This window comes from Xiphophorus couchianus, chromosome 9 (assembly GCF_001444195.1).
Source record: "Xiphophorus couchianus chromosome 9, X_couchianus-1.0, whole genome shotgun sequence".
In the NCBI taxonomy this organism is placed as follows: Eukaryota; Metazoa; Chordata; class Actinopteri; order Cyprinodontiformes; family Poeciliidae; genus Xiphophorus; species Xiphophorus couchianus.
In genome coordinates, this window is record NC_040236.1 from 17,977,203 (window position 1) to 17,993,720 (window position 16,518).

General features: G+C 40.7%; 1 protein-coding gene across 1 annotated transcript in view; it reads left to right on the top strand.

Moving 5' to 3' along the window:
- The first annotated feature begins 479 nt into the window (after positions 1-479).
- The window catches only part of ncanb (neurocan b), a 171,406-nt gene continuing 155,367 nt past the window's right edge, over positions 480-16,518 (top strand). The window contains exon 1 of the mRNA XM_028028165.1: positions 480-857. The gene's annotated coding sequence lies outside the window, so the exon portion shown is untranslated. The remainder of the gene's footprint in view (positions 858-16,518) is intronic.

Below are 16,518 nucleotides of genomic sequence, written 5' to 3' on the forward strand. Positions count from 1 at the left end.
GACTCGACCAGAAGGTTGTTCTTCTGGTTGTTCAGAAGGACAACCTTGAACATATCAAACATAAAAACCAAACAGAAAATGGAATATTTTCTATCCACCTCAGAAGGATAAAATATTTTTATTTCATTAAATGCTTAAAAAATAAGTTTTTGATGGTACAGTAGAATCTCAGGGAAAAAACTTGTAAGGTATGTATATATATGTATAGCTATATACTGTATATACAGTATATATATATATATATATATATCATAAAAAATGATATAGATCATAAAAAATGTTTTCGAGTTTCCTTTCATAGTGTTCTGTAGAAACTCCTGGTCTTTGTGTTATCCAAAGACCCCCCCACTCACCCCATTATCTACACCCACAGTCTTTCTCACGCTGGGCCCCCTCGTCTTCCGTCTCCTTCCCCCTCCCCGCCACCCCTCTCTGCTATTTGAACAGAGAGCCCTCCGAGCTCTCTTTTGTTCAGTAGCGCTCAGCTCCTGGAGAGGTGAGCACCACTCCGGCTGACGCTCATCCTCTCGACGCGGCTCCTCCTCTCCAGAGGACGCGCGGACTCGGTTGGAGCTCCAGGTGCATTTTCACTCACAAAAAAATACCAAACCTTTTCTGCCGTTCTGTTTGCCGACGTGACACCTAGAAGCGGCACTTTGGACCCGACCGAGCCGGACTCAAAGGCTTTGATATATAATTTTTTTATTATTATTATTATTATCTTCTACGGCGTCCGTTGGATGGTTTAGCAGGTTCACTCTCTGTGGCGCCACCACCTGCACTCTATCAAGGCGACGCTCCTGTTAGAGACTCAGCATCACTCTGCATTCCTGTGGACGGAGCCGGATTCCTCAAAGGTGAGCGCAAGTTGTTTCATCTGCTTCTGATTTGCCATGATGGGAAATAAAGTCATTTTAGGTGCTGACTGAGCCTGTAGAATGAAAAGTAAGAAGGGTTGCAGATAAATTAGGCATAAGCTTGGAAAAGACGGAGCTGTGAAGCTGAATCCACTTTCGGCAGCACCCACACTAAACGAGCGCACTTTTGATTTTTATGAGCATTTTCAGTAATTGCGTGCCCGTAATATCTAAGGCAGTTATATGCTGCTAACCTTTTCAACAGCTTTGCTTTATGACAAAAAGTGTCTTAGTATGCATCATCTGTTAATTGCAGAGGTATGTTGAAAGTCACATTCCCCCCCTTTTTTCCTTCGCTTAAAAAGACATCAACTGTACACAGACCACGTTTTGCTGTAAATCCCGCTTTCTGATCTCTCGAAAAGCTTCAGACATGTTTTGAATGAGACTAAAGTTGATAGGCAGTACTGTGTAAAGATGCCACAATCAGAGCCGACAGCAAAACAAAGGGGGAAGAAAAACCTGAGACAGTATCTTGGGTGGCGCTAACAATCAGCCAAAAAAGTCTGTGAATACTTTCTGCTGGAGGAAACTTCGTCTTCTAGGAGTAAGCGTCTGCAAAAAACCACCAAAGAACAGGAGGTCCAAGCCACAGTTATGTTCTGCGGCTCGGTTGGATATCTCCTAGTGAAAGGTATTGTTGGTTACCGAGGATGAAAAGAGAAACTCTGCGGCTTCATTTCCCTCCTCTCCCCTTTGTTTTAATTTTAACGAGTATATGGCAGCATTTCAGATTTTGGATGGTGGAGGGTGGGGGAAATAGAGGAGAGCTTCTTATGACCCCATGGGAAATTAAGCAGCGGTCCAACCAAGCAGTTTGTGAAACAGTTTCTACTCCCTCTTCCTTTCTCGTGCCTTTTTTTTCGGTCTGTCTGCCTTGTGCTTGCGGCATGTCTCAGGTATTTGCTCACGCATGGGTGCACAATCATCTAAGCTGCCTTTTGTAGGAGTTTGAGACAAGGTGTCCTTCTCAAAAACTGATCCAGTGCTCCTTTTCATTATTAATTTACCACCCATTATCCACACCGACCTCCTGCTACAGGTATATTTTGCCTCGGATTGTTGTGTGCTTGTGTTTAAGTGGGCAGGCCGCTTCCGAAAGCCAAGTCAGAACCTACAAACAAGCCAAACTGCTTTTAATTGAGCAGCCATGTGTGGATTTCTGTGTATGCAGATACGTGCCAGCTGCTGCTAGTTTCTAATTCGCTTGGGCATCCTTTGCTTCTGGCGCATGAATAGGGAAGTGGTTCTACACAGAACAATGTTTAAGTCCCCCTGCTGCCATTTAAGACTACCCTCTTCTTGTGCTTCCATGCATATAATGCAGATCATCTTTTGTGTTTTCCCTCCTTGTCCCCTCTGTTCTCTCAAGATCTTAGTCTTTTTGCAGCCCCCCGCTTATCAATCTTGCGGCATCGTCATTGTTCTCAAAAGAGGTGTTCTCTTCTTATGTCTTTGCCAGTTCGCTGCTCCTATTCTCACATTTTGTGTGCGATGAGGCATCGCAATGGATGAACAATATTTCTTCTGAGAGAGGCTCGTTGCCTCTTTGTGGCTTCACTCCAAGTGTGGTCAAGGCCAAAAGCGGCGCTGAAATGCTGTCATTACATCTCACCAGCGATGGAAGGAGGGGAGAAAAAGGGAAACGGAAAGAGCCCGGGGCCAGTTTGACGGCATTATCTGCTCCTTGCATGGGGTTGCATTTGTCACATATTTCAATAATGTGTCTTTTCTGGCTGGCTGTACTTGGCTTAGTGCAGACACTTGTAGCTGAAGATGGGGGTGGAGGGGTTGGCACAGATTCAATTGTGCTCTTGAGTCCAAGCAAATTGGTAAACTGTGAATTTTTTACAGCGATTTTTTTTTTTTTTTTTTTTTTTTTTTTTTTTTTTTTTGCTAATGTAAGACGTTAATATCCCAACAATGAACCTTCTGCTACGCTTAAACCAAACAAAGCTAGTCTGGCGTGGTAATGGAGGGCACAAAAAGATTGCGAGGAGCCAAGCGGTTCCAGAAAGACGATCTGTTTGGCTCAGTTCTGGTTGCTGAAGTCAAATTCAGCTGAAAATCCAAATCCATTTGTGTTTATCTCTCTTTTTTTTTTAAAAAAACCTACCTTGGAAATCTCATAAGACTTTTATAAATTCAAAACCCCAAACATGTCCACCCAAAATGAAAATGCATGAAAGGGTAAAGGATTTGCTGACTAATGGCATATGCACATTCTCCAGCCTGTTTTACAATTCACTCCACCACAATTTGCGATGTAAATTTTGCTGTCCCTTCAAATAGCCATATGTAGCTCAGACTTTTGGAGACTTTCAGACACCTGTTGTATTTTATCCTTCGTTACTGTCTTCAAGAATGCATCTTGTGAGGAAGACTTCAACGACCCTGCTGGTGGATGGCTGCTCTGTCACTTAGATTTCTGTGTTGCTTGTTTAAATTTTACTCACAATGTTAGTGGGATTCGGAAAACAGGAAAAGGACCAACAGAGTCTGAAACCACGTTCTCTTTTTCAACCTTCAGTACATTTGAATTTAGCCCTTGAATTTCATCCAAGAAAATTAGTGAAGTTTGAATTTTTGCTATTATTTTGGTAATGGACGATGTTAACATTCTAACAATAAAACTTCTACTACATTTAAACTAAAAGCTGACTTAGTGTGGCAAAAATAAAGGCTGAGTGTAGCCATGCAAATGCAGAGTATCAGAAAGGTCAATCGGTTTGATTTTTGGCAGTCCACCAAAAACCTGGTCAAGTCCAGCTTGAAATAAAATTTTTAGATCTGTGGTGCTATGAGTCAGCTGGGGTCCTGTCGTGCTAATAGCTGAATATATTTCCTGTACTTTTATAGCAGAAAAATGTGTGACTCATTGTGCAATGTACAGAGAGGAGTCCACAACAAGGAGCTCAAAGCGGGCATAGCAACGAAGTTTCAGAAATCAGGACCTGAATGTGAACCCCTCAGTCGTAGAGAGAGCGGAGAACATTAGGTTCCTCAGAGCACAGTGTATGATGACCTCGCCGTGTCAAAGAACACCATTTGGATCTGAAACAGGTTCAGGAAAAAACTGGGAACTCGGAACAAACACCTCTCCCTACCAGCATGATAAGCAAGAGAGGAAAGCAAGAGAGGAAGTTAAGAGTTTATGGAGATCACTGCCTTCAGTCCAGGCTGCGTTTCAGAGCCACATCAGGCAAACAGTGCAGAAGTAGCCTGTTGGTGTAAAGCTGTCTTATTTTGCTGATGCATTGCTTCTACTCTGGACTGGCAGTTTATTGCTTTTAATATCATCAACTGTGATTTTTACTTGTGTGTTTTTCACTGCAATCTTGCAGAGTGCAAGTTTTAGTGTAGACAAAAATGAATATACAGCTTTAGTACAAGGTGGCAGATCAGAAGAGAAAGCCAAAGACTCCTGCATAGAAGAGGTAATTCTCAGACTTGGATAACCCTGATCCAATTAAGCAGTGAAAGCCCACACAGCAGCCTACGTACACCCTATTCAATGCAGATACTATAAACAATCATGACACTACATGCTTTGACTTGCCTTCCAAAGCTACGTAGGTGCAGTGTACATGAGGGTACGTCACCATTCCGACTGCCATCCGCTTAGTTTCTCCGTTGCTTCAAAGAAGCTAGGTGGGATGCAACACCTAGTTTCTCCGTTGCTTCAAGGTAGATGCTTAGCTGTCGCTACCTCGATGAAGTCTGTACCTGTCCTCGCAGGGGCACTTCACTCAGCTTGAGTGTCAGCCGCACGTCCACCGGAACCCTCCAACCCTGTGCCACTGAGCAGATGGGGCTGAGCAGGAGTGGGCTGCTTCTTGGTTCGCTTTGGCTGAGAATAAAATAGCCTGGTGTGGCACTTTGAGCCAGCTACTGCATGTATAGGAGCCAAGCAAATGAGCAGCGCAGCTGGGCCATCGTTGGTCAGCGGCTGAGCACACAAAGCCCAGGAGACGCAGAGGCAGAAAAAAAAAGGTAGCTTACCACAATCCCTTCAGACACTGCTCGTTAATATTCATCAATCACCCACCTCCCATCCGCCCCCGAGGCCCCCGCTCTGCACCCCTCTCCCACCGAATGCATTATTCAAAGGTAGCATTTTCCCTATTAAATACTTTTAATAAATAATGACATCTGGTAACAGTTTTGTCTGCTGAATTAATGACAGCTGAGTGTATTTTGTAGCAATCGGAGGTGGTGTTGAGGTGGATTTCTGCTCAGCCATCTCTCCTCTCAGTGCTTTCTCTTTGTCTTGGCTCTTTTGTTAATGTCAGCCGGGCTGTCAGTGGATCAGAATGGGACCGTGTCTGTCTCTATCAGTCACCTTCAACACCACACCGGAGAAGAAGCAAATATGCTGAAGCTGTTTATTTTGCCATTATCTCCGTGTTTTCCTGGCTGAGATAATACTTGGAAAACACAAAGCTCCCTCTGGCCGCTTCGGCATCGGGCACCAAGTTGTCTGTTTTGTCCGTTTTATTCCCTTTCCCTTTCATGTTTACATAAACTGTCGGGTTTAAACATCACACACATAGGGATGCGTTACTTAAGCACACTGACAATGTAAGCATCACTGTGTACAGGCTGTAGCTGTCAGACTCTGATGAGCTGGTAAACACATAGTGCTTGAGAGGCCACAGATGGCCAGTGTTTTCCCTGTCTTGTGAGCTTAAATTCCCAAAGGAAAGGCTTGCTTCTTTTTTTTTTTTCCATTTTAATTTGTAGCATCTGAGGGATGCCTCAGATCTCGTAGAGTTAATCCAGGCAGGAGCATCGCGACTAAAGTTGGAGAAGAACAATCTATTGTTCCCGAGAGTGATTTCTGTTTTTCTTCCTCCGCCTCACCCTGCCTGAGTGGATTCCACACAGAAGGTCTATTTATAAAGCCGAGGCAGCCGTGCGACACTTATAAAGTCTCCCTCACTAATCAGAGACGTCGCTCTGGGGTTGTCGAAACCAATCACAGGGGAAAGTGAGGGAGAATGGGAAAGTTGTGTGATTAATTTCATTCAGAATGCTGCCACTGGTCTGGTGCGTTGTCTTTGGTGGCTTCTGTTGTGTTTGTTGGTCGTTCTTATTGAAGGCGAGGGGATTGAACATGTGGACTTGCTTTGTTTAAGATTTGTCTTTTGTATTTATTTTACTGGGGTTAAAATGTGAAAGACAGACACAATGTAATGCATAATTATGAGAGAGTGAAAACAATGACATGGTTTTCGAAATTGAATATCAAAAATGTGTTGTGTGCATTCGAGTTGAGCCCCATTGAGTCGGTACTTAATAGTTTTCTGCATCTTGAGACTTAAAACTTTGTCCATTCTTCTTTGCAAATCAGTTCAAAGCCAGTCTGACTGGATGGAGAGCATGCTTGAACTTCAGTTTTCAATTCTTGAATTGAATTTAGGCCTGGACTTTGAATGCAACATTCTTATGTGCTTAAGACCTAATCTCAACCATTTCTTTGTGGCTCTGGCTCTATGTTTAGAGTTGTTGTGCTTCCATGACTTCTCTGCATAAAGTATCTTCCAGACTTCCCATAATCTCTGACGAGCTTCCCTTTCCCTCCTACGGTTCTTCTATGTTTCATTGTGATGTTACTGTATATTTAGTTTATGGGGCTCTATTCGTTTTCCCCCACAAACCGTACAGCTATAGGTCTCATCTGAAGACACCATTCTTCCTTTAATCCACTTGTCTGTCTATCTGTGCATTTGAGTTATGTATTCTATGTTTTTACATTTTCTTAATGGATTGGAGTTTATGCCGGCTTTTATATTTTTTTCAGATCATTTGATATTTAATTTTCTGAACCAGCGACTTTGTCCATTTCAGTGGATTCGCATACAGGCAGCCAGACGTATAAATAGATGATGATATAAATAGATGAAAACACCTGGATGAAGTTACTGTGCCTGCATAAAAGGGCAGCAGAATCGAAGCAAAATTCTCTCTTTGGTGACATACTGGGTGAAACGTGTCATAATTCAACATGATAAATGGATTAATGTGCAAGACAATTGTGCCAAAGCTGGTTGGTGTTTAAACCTAAAGGAAAGACTCCGATACTGTCTCCAGTTGTGGAAAAGAAGTAATTCTGGATTATCGTCTTTAGCTAACACTAAGCAGAACATGTTTGACTCAGCAACTTCATAAAACTTGACAAAATAGATAAAATAAATGATCTTAAATGTCTCTCAGCAACTTGTGTCTAACAAAATAAGTCCAGAAGTGATCTGCTAAGGTGTTAGCTTCAGTTTCAAAATCCTGTTGTTCAATGTTCTCATATTAAAATGCTGAAAAACATGTTGACGTGACCAGGAGTTTTCATTGGCTGAAATCAAGGAAGCACCTGTTGACACTCACTCACAGTCAGCTGGCTGAAACAAGGCTAGTACATCTTTTCATTGCTTTCAAGTAAGGAAAATGTCAAATGTTCTCAAATATTTACAGTTGGAAAAAATACTAAATATCAAACCTTTGTTGGAAACTGTAGTTGGCAACATAGAAGCAGCATGTCTAGTAATTAAAGGCTAAACTCCAGCAGGTAGTTGAACAAATTAATCAGCTAATATCAGCTCATAATACCAATGTTACTCTATGAAGAGAAGTGCAGCTGAAAGATCAAAAAGTCTACAATGTCTACTTGAAAACTTTTATCCATTTTGGAGATTACCTTTTTATACTTTCATTTACATTCCAGTAAAAAATCAAATACATAGATATTATTGAATTGTAATAATAATATGTTGTAATATTTTTAAACATGCGCCACACTCTGCCGGGGTATTTTGCTTTTTAAATTTTGTCATCTGCTCCTGCCCACCAGGGTCCGCCAAAACTCTCCACCAGGGTGGATGTGAGGCACAGATTTTTGTAACTGCACTAAATGTGGAGGGTGGCGGTGAGATCAAATTCAGATGGTGTAGTCAAATAAAGCAGACAGAGGAAAGGGTCAGACAAGGAGCAGAAGAAGAAATCAAGTGTCCAGCTTGTTCTGAAGAAATGCAAAGTGGGTAGGTTTGTTGTTTTCCCATTTTGAATAACTGTATTGTCTGATTCAGTGAGAGCCTAAATGCATAGAGAAAAATCTGAGTGGAAAGCTGTGGTTCTAGCAGCCCTAAAAAGACCCAAATATGGGCACATTTGTTAGCGACCCTACAAATATTCAACAAATCAACAAAAAATATCTTACCACAATCACTTGATCAAGAGATTTAGAAAAAAACATGCACAGGACTATTTAGGAACAGCACCAAACCTAATCTTCAGGGATTTTGGTCAGAATTGGACAAACACCTGGTTTAGGTCTCAAATGTGTTTGTAGCTCATGCCAGTTTTGCTGCTGATAGCAACGTCACTCCAACCCTTTCGCTATGTGTGGTTTTGTGAAAGCAATCTGTGTGTGTGTGTGTGTGTGTGTGTGTGAATAGGTTTGAGAAATCCACAGATCTGCTGAGCTAAACAGACTGAGCAAAGGAATTAAAAAAAGGGTGAAAAGGCCAGTGAGAGAGTTATGTGCAAGCGCTGACATCCCTGACATTCACTGCTAGACGTTGACTAATCTTCCCACCTAATTTGTTCACAATTAGTTCTCCCAGGTTTTCTCTGTGCCATACACAGCAGTGAAATGATAACATCTTGGCCCTTCTCTGATCCTTTGTGAACATATAAAAAAAAATCTCTTCTGAGTCTCGTTCAAAGAAATAATGAAAAAACAACACTGAATCTGATTTAACTCATAATTTGTAAGGCTCGTAGCAGGTCAGATGTCCCATCGGCGTAATTTGCAGTGTAGTTCTGGAGTTGGTATGAGATTGCCAATGTTCTACCAAAGTGGCTTTTATGTGGAGCCATGAAGCGTGCTTCCTCTAAAGCTCTGAGGCATTAGAGTTAAAGGTAGCAGAGGAAGGCAGTGCGGTGCAGGTGTGTGTGGGAACAAGTAAAGGCCTCAAACTTTCTCTTCAGCCGTGTTTCTAATGTAAGGCTTAGTTTTTTGTGGAAGGAGGTCATTTGTTTTGTTTGATCCCGCACAAGAAAATTGCACTTGTTAAAGGAAATTTACATTTAAATAGCTGTAGGTCCTCAATTTGTTACAAACACAGACATGTACAAGTTTTGACAAAGGGAAGCTACTGAGCTGTTGAGAGATGTGGATATAATGTGGATTTTAGTTTTTATGACACACAATGCTTATTCGTTTAATCTGACAAACAAGCTTCATCAGAACACATTTTCGAATTTACTGGAGATCACTGTACTTTTGTTCAGGGCTAAGCTTCCAGGATTAAGCAGATATGCAACGAGCTGAATTGTCCAATGAATACTCAGCAAAATGAGGCAAGCTGGTGATAAAACATCAGTTAATATGTTGCATTTATATTTATTCTTTGTTTTTTTTTTTCTGTAGACACTGTTATAATCTGTAGATACGTAATGTAAAAGCAAAATATGACGAGGTTGAAAATCACTGCTTTTGGTTAAATCCTATTTATTTGTTGGAATAGTGCCATCAAAATCAAGACCTTAATGCTATTGAGACTCAGTGGCAAGACTTAAAAAAACATGACTTTTCACAAAAGCTTTTCATCTGAGCGTTAGCTGTTACAGAAGGGAATGGGCAGCTGTAATTGCAGTGTAAGGTTGTTTAACGTGCGTGAAAACAAATTTATAAAGCCAAAACTGTTAGAGTTTATGTGGAAACATGTTGAAAATGTGTACTTTTTAACATGTATGTTCTACTCTGTGTTGGGCCATCAAATTATGTCTCTTTAAAATACTCTTTACTATATAAAATACTAATCTCTTTAGCTGATTAAATAGTTTGTGGTGGCAACATGACAAAAAAAAAAAAATCAAGGGGTTTGAAAACTCTTGCACGGGATTCTGTGAGCTTGTTCAAGTTTTACCACTTTGCTTATTAGCATGCGTCCTCTGCATGCACGTTCCTCTCGGTGAATAGTGCAGCTTCTCAGTTCTGCTACAATAAATTCACAATGAGCTGCTGGGGTGCATACCACTTCTGTTTTGTAATTAACTGTCACCCTGCAGAATTAATAGAGATGAAAATGAAGAGCCTTTGCTACAGTCACTCAATCGCTAGTTCGGCAAAAATTATACTAATCGTCTCTGTGTGTTTGTGAGTCTGTCTCTTCTTGTCTGCGTGTGAATGTGCAACTGAAACATCTGTTTCCGGCTTGAAGAAGGCTTCATTTGCTCCGTCCGTGTTCGATAGGGATTCTACCCTTCAACAGCTGTAATTAAACAGGCTGTCTGTCCTAATAATACCCTTTGAGCCTAAGTGCTGGAGCCCCCTGGATTGCTCCCTTACTCCTTTGATAAATTTGGCTACTGCTTTCAGATGCTTTGCTGGGCGGCTGCTGGTGAGTGGGTGTGTGTGTGTGTGTGTGTGTGTGATAGAGTGGTTGGTGTGGGAGTTCTGCTGCTACATCCCCACGTGTCCACGCCCTCAGTGCAGAGATTTATGGGTTAGAGGGGCTTCTGTCTGTGATGGATCTCTGCTGGACTGTGGGCTGAGCCATCTGACTCGAGTCTGTCACTGCAGGGGTTACAACAGCTGCTCTGGAGACCGTCGGAGAGCTGAGTCTTTAATAAATAAATCTAACTTCTCCACTGAGTCCTAACTCGCTCCTACTTTTACATTAGTCTTCCATCTTCTTATAGTGGAGAGCAGCTGAAAGAAATTCTGGAGGGAATTTACAAAAGCTGTGCAGTCCTTTCAAATCTTAGCCACTTCGGACATGCTGTCTACTTTATTTCTGCATCAAATTCACAAAGCAGATTGCCTTAATTATGTGCAGACTCGAGTCCAGCAGTTGGGAGTACTCTGTACTCATTTTGTCTTCAGTCAAATGCACAGCAGACAGCATTAAAGTGATCGAGGTAGGGAAAGGATTTTACTATTGTTATTTCATTTAGCAGAGAACATCAAATTCAGGCATTCAGACTTTTAAAGACATCTTACTGGAGGAATCCTTGTCAGAATGGCATCTCTAAATCAGTAGGGAATGCTGTAAATTGTGAAAGATTGTGGAATGATAAACGCGTTTTACAAATTGATTCATTAAAAAAAATGTATCGGACTATATAATTATTACGACGCTACACCAATATACTGGACTAAGCTGTTGTTACATCAGAATAAAAAAAAACCACTTGTCCAGCTGTCCATCACTTGGACAGTTGGACAACTGACCTACCAACACTTCCATGACCTACCAATATTCCAATAATCTTTCTGCAATGTGTATTTTTATCATGCAATAAATGCAACATAAATAGCTGTTGTCTTACAGAATGTTACGCTTTTCACTCTTGATCCAATATACACAAATACGGGCATGCTTTCCCACAAATGCATGTGTGCCATTTCATTCGAATGTGAGCAAACTACACAAACAAAAAGAGAAGCTATTCGCTTGGTAGCGCTATTTTAGAGTTGCTTTTTAATATATATATTTTTTACATTTAGTGCCTGCTTTTGTTGATGTCCTTCCTTTTTCTTTGAAAGCCCTTGAGATGTGTACTCTACAAGCCCAGTTGTTTGTACAAAACCCAACCAATAAACACATAGAAAATAAGTATTTTTCAAGCTCGGAAGGCTGCGGTCACCTCAGGCATTTAAGGCTGAGCTCTAATTGGGCCTTGTCTTGGCATGACCTTCATTCTTTGACAGAAAGGGAATCGGAGGAAGACGCCCTGAAGCCGAGGTTAGCTCCTCTTTCCTGTTACTGTCCTCTTCATGTCAAACCACGAACCTTAACAGGGGAGGAAAGGATGTTCGAGCAGCCATTAGCTCACCGTTCCCCTTAAGTTTTTCCAAAACGATCAAAGCTGTCTGCGGTTGTGGACTAGATGTTTTAGCGCTGTGTATCTCTCTCTCTCTCTCTCTCTTTTAGACTGTATTTTGTGTATCTCCTGATTGTGGAATCGCAAGCCTTGGATCTAGAGAGTTCACAAAAAATGAATTGGCTCTGCAGTGCATAATACGATTTACCCCAGAGCCATTAGTAGTCAAGTTGTGTGTGCTTCAGGTGTTTTGGAAAGGCAATGCGCCCTGCTACCTCTGTGCACTGATTTTAAAAGTTCCCCCATGATTTAGCTGGTAAACATTTCTGAGACCACCTGCCATTACTTTACATACCTAAAGGCAATAGACACTGTGGGCACATACTTGAGTGGATTTCAAGTGGTAGGTAGAAGTTCACAGGGAATCATTAGTTTGTCCTTTGAGTGATTTGTGCCCGAGTGTATAAAATTGTTTGCTATCATGGTGCCTTAAATTTATTACTCGAGTAATGAAATGTCAGCTTCTCCCCTTTGTTCTCCTTTTAAGTCGATGAATCAAGGCAGCAACTGAACTTTGGCTCCGTGAAAGAGGCCAATCATGCTTCCTGATTGGAGTGTTTATTCTTAATCAGGATCTCAGACAGGACAGCGTGTTCAACAGCTCATCAGCACACACCGCAGTAATCACAGCATTTGTGATTTCTTATGTGTTACTACAAACAGCCTTAATTGGGGTTCATATCTCCTGCCACCACAATGCATAAAGGAGGAACTGATGAAGACCTTTTGCAGGTTTAACAGCACCATTTCCTAATGGAGATGGGCATTAGCATTGTAATTCTCAAGACCACAATTGAAGTGATTATTTTTCTTATTTTTTTTTAAGAACTCTTGTTTTTGTGTGCATTTAGAGAGTACTTCCCAGCAACATGTACTCCATAGGCGACTACAGCCGTTTTGGCAAGTAAGAATTTGCGGCGGCTTATCTTGTCATGGATCTAAACGGCAGCACCTCGTTTCCCCTGTGGCATCTGCTCTTTACATTGGCTGTCAGATAAATGAGCTGTTTGCTTTACTTTGGCAGAATAGTACCTTTCAAAAGGTCAGGGTGGCTTCAGTGGGGATAGGAAGCTCTGCTGATCAGGCCAGGCTCTGCTCTTTGAAATACCCATGACTCCAAAGTGTTAGCCTATTACCGCAAATCATGTAAGGTGACTGCCATCTGTGTCTCAAACCTAGCTTTTAATATTGCTTTTCATTCTCCTACTATTTACTGAGCAACTGGTTTTTACTACTGCAGTTGCAGCATCACAGAGGTCTCCAACTATGATCCCAAATCTAAGAAAGGCAACAGATCGGATTGTAATATTTCTGTCATTCTACTAGACCATTTCACTGTACTGTATCTCATTTACAGAAGTTACTGTATCTCATTTACAGAAGTGTCCACAGTTCACATTTCTGAAGAAGTATTTTTTTCAAAGAAGTTATATGAATGATCAGGTGTTTCTGAAACATTTCAAAAGTGAATCAATATGACAGCTCTTCGCTGGAAAATATTGGATATTGGAAAATATTGCATACTTTATTTTCCATCCATCCATCTTCCACCTAATTATTTTCTTTTCAAAGCTCACCCTCACTTCTCTTTCTCACTTCTTTAGTGGTTGTGAAGACCTGCACGATCAAAATTGATTAGTTTAATTTTCTAATTATTTTGCATATATATATATATATATATGTAAATAAGAGGAAGGTGTTAATGATGGGGATAAGTCAAATGTTACATAAGCAAATAGACAAAGAAGTGGAACATAAAATGCATTAATGAAAGTTATAAAGTGACTTTGAGCTTTCCTATACTGTTATGACTCCTGATGTAATGTTTCTCCTCTTGCTGTTTTGCTCATTTTGGTTGCCTAATTGGACATGTCTTAACCCCGAATTGTAATTTTTTCTGTTTTGTATCTAGTCAAAGCTTCCGTAAATGAGATATAATACAGTGAAAAGGTCTAGCAGAATGAGAGAAACATCCCAATCCGTTGCCTTTCTTAGATTTGGGATTGCAGTCTTTTGTCTGCTCCCGACAGCACAGGATGTTTCAGGGATTCTTGTAGCTGTCAAAATGGATCAAATGTAGCACAGTTTTTAGGTAGAAAACATCAAGTCTGTATCCAGACAATTCTTTTATCAATTTTACAGAGTTTCTATTCCTAAACTGCACTGCCAAATGTTGCCCAACCACAAACTTCATTGTATTTTATCTTTATTTTAAGTGACAGACCATCACAAAGTAGTCCACAATTGTGAAGTGGAAGAGAAACTGTAGATGATTTTGGAAAACCTTTACAACCAACAATCCTTTAAGTGTGATGGGAATTTATATTCAGCCTCTCTTGAGTCAAAACCACCTTTCCCTGCAGTTGCAGCTGTAACTTATTTAAGGTATGCCAACTTTTCTTATTTAAAAACGTATTGTTGGTGTGAGGTTTGGCCTTTAACTGGACCATTCTAGAACTTGAATATTCTCTGACCTAAACTATTCCTTAGCATGTTTAGATCCATTTGTCCTGCTGTAGGGTGAACTGCTTGATGCCTCTGATATGTTTTCTTCCAGGTTTGTCATATCTTTAGCTCAGTCCATCTTTTTGTCAACTCGAACTAGCTTGTACAAATCCCCTAAGCATGATACTGCTACCACCATGTTTTACACAGAGAATAGTGTTGTCGAATTCTGCAGCTCCTCCAGTTCAAACAATATGAAAAGTTCAAACAGTTTGCATCTTTTTTTCAAGGCACTGATTATGAAAAGATTAATACAGACAATAAAAAAAGGCTTTTAAGTTGTCTACATTCCTTGTGCACTTTGTGTTAGGAACTTTTAGGAAGTTTATCTAATAACGTAAGATATCGCTTGGCTTTCGTTTCCTCTTGATTCATAAAATCTGGGTAATGCGAGTGCATTTGTGCAAAATGTATGTATACATTTTTTAGCACATTTACTCTTACACCTTCATTCTGTTAGTTTTTGAAAAGAAATATTCGGCTCCAGCCACATTGTTTATTTACCCTTGGCTGCCAGCTTTGGCAGGTCTTGGCCCAGCTGTCTTTGTTTTGGGGCATAGCTATTAGCTGCTAGCATTTTGCCAGAAAACTCGTGTTCCTGTTATCGGAGCTCATAGCTTTGTGCCCTCGCCATTGGCAAAAGACACCTATGTTTTAGTCTGACCTTCAGATTATCATGTTCAGTTTTGTCTCTCTCTCTCTTTTTTTTATACATATTTTTCTGCATATTTGTCATTTTCTACTCTGTCAGTGACATAGTTAAACAGCTAATTTAACACTTAAAATAAAAACAAAAATGCATGGTTGTGACTGAACTAAAAATGCTCATAAATTTGAAAACAGATTTTTAATCATGTATGTACTTTAGTTAACATGAAGTACAATTGTAAGGTAAAGATCCATAATACTGGGACAGTTCAACCCAAAAATCTGTTTTAAACAATATGTATTTAATAGTATGCCTTTGCTACATAAAAGCTAACTAAGGATGCTAAAAGAGTAAACAAACCTCTATGGCAGATCATCAACATATTCTCATCTTTTGTTCTGCAATCAAATAATGAAACTGCACACCCATAAAATGTAAAAAGAAAAATCAATTCCAAACCTGTAGGTTGCATTGTCTTGATAAAAAAATAAAATTATATCCCTTTAAATTTATTTCCCCCTGTGCCTTTTTACATGGCAACAGTAGAAATATTAGTCAGTGATGCTTCTCAAAAAGGGTTATTTCCTGCTAAACATCTCCACCAGCAGTATTTTTCCAAAACTTTCCCGCTCTGAAGCATTGAAGCTGAAGTAAGGTAATCTGTTCTGTCTAGACGCACTTCCTATGGTTAAGGTGCCAGGCAATGGCCATATACCGTATTAACAAGATGCACAGCAGTGCTCCCAATATGCATTTCCCTTTATAGTCTTATATTTTCGACGGGAGCCTGTACTTTTCATTGCAGCTTGCAAGCATGGTACGGAAGCCTGGAACGCCTATTTTTAAGGCATGACGCAGAAACTAGAGAAAAACATATTCTTCTTCTTCTGACATTTGAGTTTAATAGAAAGTAGCTTGTACATTGGTCTTGAAACTAAAATCAGCGCATTTCTCTCAGAAATCAATTGAAGTGCATATGTGAAGCAACGTTTGGAATCAAATACATCCCCGTTTTTCCCCCGGATGAAGACAGGAAACGGAGGGAGGAAATGAAGCCCTTAGTGGAACAGTTGGCTGCTCTGACAGGACAGCATTTATCAAGCTTGATGGATCACAGCAGGTTACCAGGTATGAGACTAAAGAAAGTAATAGCACTGAGAACAGGCATAGGCCTATTCATAAATATCACATCAGCATTCAGCTGATGTATCACATTATTGCTTGCAAAGATCAAACTTGGTTTGATTTTTTTCCGGGAGATAATTACCAACTGTGTTTGCAATTTGACTCAGTTGCAGCAGTGGGACCTACAATCTGATACAAGAATCAGAATCGTGCATCATGCCTGCAGAGTCCCATTACTGCTGGAAATGCGGGAGGACGGGCGAGGGAGCCCGTGGCTGTGTGTGGTCATAGCGAGGTGTGTAATTATCCAAAGCCGGCTGACAAACTGCTGCAGGTGCAAGAGGGATGGCGGCAAATGAGCCTGAAGAGAGGTCAGAGGAATGTGCCAGTGACGCAGCATGCCAAATTCAAGGTTGTGCCGGTTTTGTGCAATAACGT